This window comes from Phalacrocorax aristotelis, chromosome W, assembly GCF_949628215.1.
Source record: "Phalacrocorax aristotelis chromosome W, bGulAri2.1, whole genome shotgun sequence".
NCBI lineage: Eukaryota > Metazoa > Chordata > Aves > Suliformes > Phalacrocoracidae > Phalacrocorax > Phalacrocorax aristotelis.
The window spans coordinates 4190083-4193468 of NC_134310.1; the positions used below are offsets into that span (position 1 = coordinate 4190083).

The following is a 3386-nucleotide window of genomic DNA, read 5'->3' on the forward strand; positions in this document are numbered from 1 at the left end:
CTCCCTCATCCCACTGGGATGCCACAGCAGGTATACCTCCAAGGCAATTGTGGCCCAAGGATAAATCCATCTTGGCGAAGGTACACCTCAAAGTGTCTGTGGCTGTAGATAAGTCCGTGCTGCAGCAGGTACACCTTGAAGCATCAGTGGCTGTGCATGAGGTCATGCTGGAGCACCTCAAAGTGCGTGGCCATGGGTAAGCCCACAACAGAGCAGGTTTACTTCTGGAGGGACTGCAGCCGTGGGTAAGGCCACGTTGGAGCAGGTATAGCTCTGAAAGCATTGAGGCCCATGCAGAAGGCCACGCTGGAACAGGCGCACCTCAAAGCGACTGTGGCTCTGGATAAGTCTATGCTGTAGCAGGTGTACCCCTGGAGAGACTGTGGCTCCTGGGAACGGCTCCACTTGGAGCAGGTACAACCCTAAAGGACTGCAGTCTGTGGATAAGTCCAAACCAGAGCAGGGGCAAGGGGAGGAGTTCATTGCAATGTTAAACCTGATGGTCTGGTGCAAATGGACCAGGGGTGGAAATTGTAATGGTTCTACCTTTAAATTGTTCTAACCCAGGATTTGAGTTACATATTATGGAAATTACTGTAGCAGAAACCCCTTGTTGCTAGCCAGGCTGGGAGCAAGGGGAGGAGTTCACTGCAGTGTTAAAACCTATAACCTGGCCCAAAGGGGCCGGGGTGGAGATTGTAATGGTTCTACCTTTAAATTGTTGTAACCTGTGATTTGAGTTGCATGTTATAGGAATTACTACAGCAGGAACCACCTGAACCAATGGAGGACAAGCCTTTCAAGAAGCAGGGCAAGTGCAGCAGTGACCCGACCTGAGCTGGCTTTGGTGCCCAGTAACTCCACGCAACACACCACCTCTCCTGTCCTGAGTGACCACAAGAACAGATGGAGACCAAAGCCGTGGACTAAATGATATCTGTGTATTTTATCAAAGGATGGGAAGGTAGGGTGGACGTTAATGAGGTTGTACTGGATAGTGTGGGACCTGAGCATGATGTAAATGGTATGGAATAAGGGGTGGATACTGTCCTGGTTTCAGCTGGGGTAGAGTTAAATGTCTTTGTAGTAGCTAGCATGGGGCTGTGTTTTGGAGTTGTGCTGGAAACAGTGGTGATAATGTGGAGATGTTTTAGTTGTTGCTAAGTAGCACTTACACTGGTCAAGGACTTTTTCAGCTCCCCGTGCTCTGCCGGGTGCACAAGAAGCTGGGAGGGGACACAGCCAGGACAGCTGACCCCAACTGACCAATGGACTATTCCATACCATACGATGTCATGCTCAGTATATAATGCTGGGGGAAGAAGAAGGAAGGGGGGGGACGTTTGGAGTGATGGCGTTTGTCTTTCCAAGTAACCGTTACGCGTGATGGAGCCCTGCTTTCCTGGAGATGGCTGAACGCCTGCCTGCCCGTGGGAAGTAGTGAATGAATTCCTTGTTTTGCTTTGCTTCCGTGTGCAGCTTTTGCTTTCGCTATTAAACTGTCTTTATCTCAACCCATGAGTTGCCTCACTTTTACTCTTCCGATTCTCTCCCCCGTCCCACTGGGTGGGGGGAGTGAGCGAGCGGCTGCGTGGTGCTTGGTTGCTGACTGGGGCTAAACCACGACAGGGAGAGAATAGGAAAAAAGGGAAAAGTCACGGGTCGAGTTAAAGACTATTTAATAGGACAGAAAAGGAAGGTAAAATAATAATAATGATAAAAGAATATACAAAACAAGCGATGCACAATGCAATTGCTCACCATCCCAATGCCCAGGCAGTTCCTGAGCAGTGGCCGCACCCACCTGGCCAACTCCCCCCAGTTTTTTGTTCAGCATGACATCATATGGTATGGAATATCCCTTTGGCCAGTTTGGGTCACCTGTCCTTGCTTCTTGTGCACCCTCAGCCTCCTTGCTGGCAGTGCAGTGTGAGAAGCTGAAAAGTCCTTGACTAGTGTAAGCACTGCTCAGCAACAACCAAAACAGTGTGTTATCAATATTATTCTCATCCTAAATCCAAAACACAGCACTGTATCAGCTACTAGGAAGAAAATTGACTCTATCTTAGTCAAAACCAGGGCACCAGCTCAAGCCCATTGCTCTCTGCAAAGTTCATTTTGTTGGTTGTTTGATTTTTAATCTCTAGTTTGGGCTGAGACACATATACCCTTCACCCATGTTTGTCTGGCTGGCTCAGGAAGATAATATTTTCTATTGATTATTTTGGGAAAGCCATTTGCATAACCAGTTGACCCACTCAACTGATAGAGTCTTTTATCTACAACAAAGGCCACCTTCTGGTCTCCTTGGTGTTCAGATAAGTTCAGCTTCCTTTATGATGGCTGTGGTCTCTCCTGACATCCTTTTCTGCGCTTCATGAGCACATCATTGTCGTGGTTTTGGCTGGGATAGAGTTTATTTTCTTTGTAGTAGCTAGTATGGGGCTATGTTTTGGATTTGTGCTAGAAACAGCAGTGATAATGTGGAGATGCTTTAGTTGTTGTTGGATCTGCTCTCTTAGCTGTGCCCCCTCCCGGCTTCTTGTGCACCTGGCAGAGCATGGGAAGCTAGAAAAGTCCTTGACTAGTACAAGCACTACCCAGCAACAACCAAAACATTGGTGTGTTATCAACATTGTTTTCATACTAAGTCCAAAGCACAGCACTATGCCAGCTGCAGTGAAGAAAATGAACTCTATCCCAGCTAAAACCATGACAGTATCCGCCCCTTATTCCATATAATTTACGTCATGCTCAGGTCCCATACAATCCAATGCAATTTCAGTAACCCCTACCGGCCTTTTCATCCTTTAATAGAATATAGAGATTTCATTTATCATACCCCTAGTCTATGGACCACCCCTGTATAATGTCTGAGAAATGGCCATTGAGTTCATTTAGTCCATGACTTTGGGTTCCATCTATTGTATGGTTCTTTCAAAGAGGTGCTGCGTGTGGTGTTGGATTGTTGCATGCTGAAGTCAGTCCTCGTACCATCATCGCTGCACTGTTGGTCCTTGTTCTATCACTGCTGCACTTTGCTTGGTTCAGTGAAAGTTCATTTTTTTTTTAATTAATTTGGGAGATTCCCACCATGATACCATTGATATGGCATATAGCAACCATAGTAGTGATGACATACAACGTTATATAGCAATTAACAGCATACCATTCAGTTCATTGGCTGTTTTCACCCAAAATCAAATCTCCTTGAGGCACACACTGGACTCCTCCATCCTCCCGCATCACCCACCAAGTGCACCCAGGTCCTTGAGCAAAAGCAGTCCTGCTGTTGTGGTTTAGCCGGCAATTCAGCCCCACACAGCCACTCGCTCATTCCCCCACCTGTGGGACGGGGGAGCGTCTCAGAAGGGTAAAGCTTGTGG

General features: G+C 47.2%; 1 long non-coding RNA gene across 1 annotated transcript; it reads left to right on the forward strand.

The window, feature by feature from the left end:
- Positions 1–592: 592 nt before the first annotated feature.
- Positions 593–1514, forward strand: LOC142049837 (uncharacterized). Its single transcript, XR_012657839.1, has 2 exons — positions 593–964; positions 1372–1514. It is a non-coding gene; the product is annotated as an uncharacterized LOC142049837 (long non-coding RNA).
- The last annotated feature ends 1872 nt before the right edge of the window (positions 1515–3386 follow it).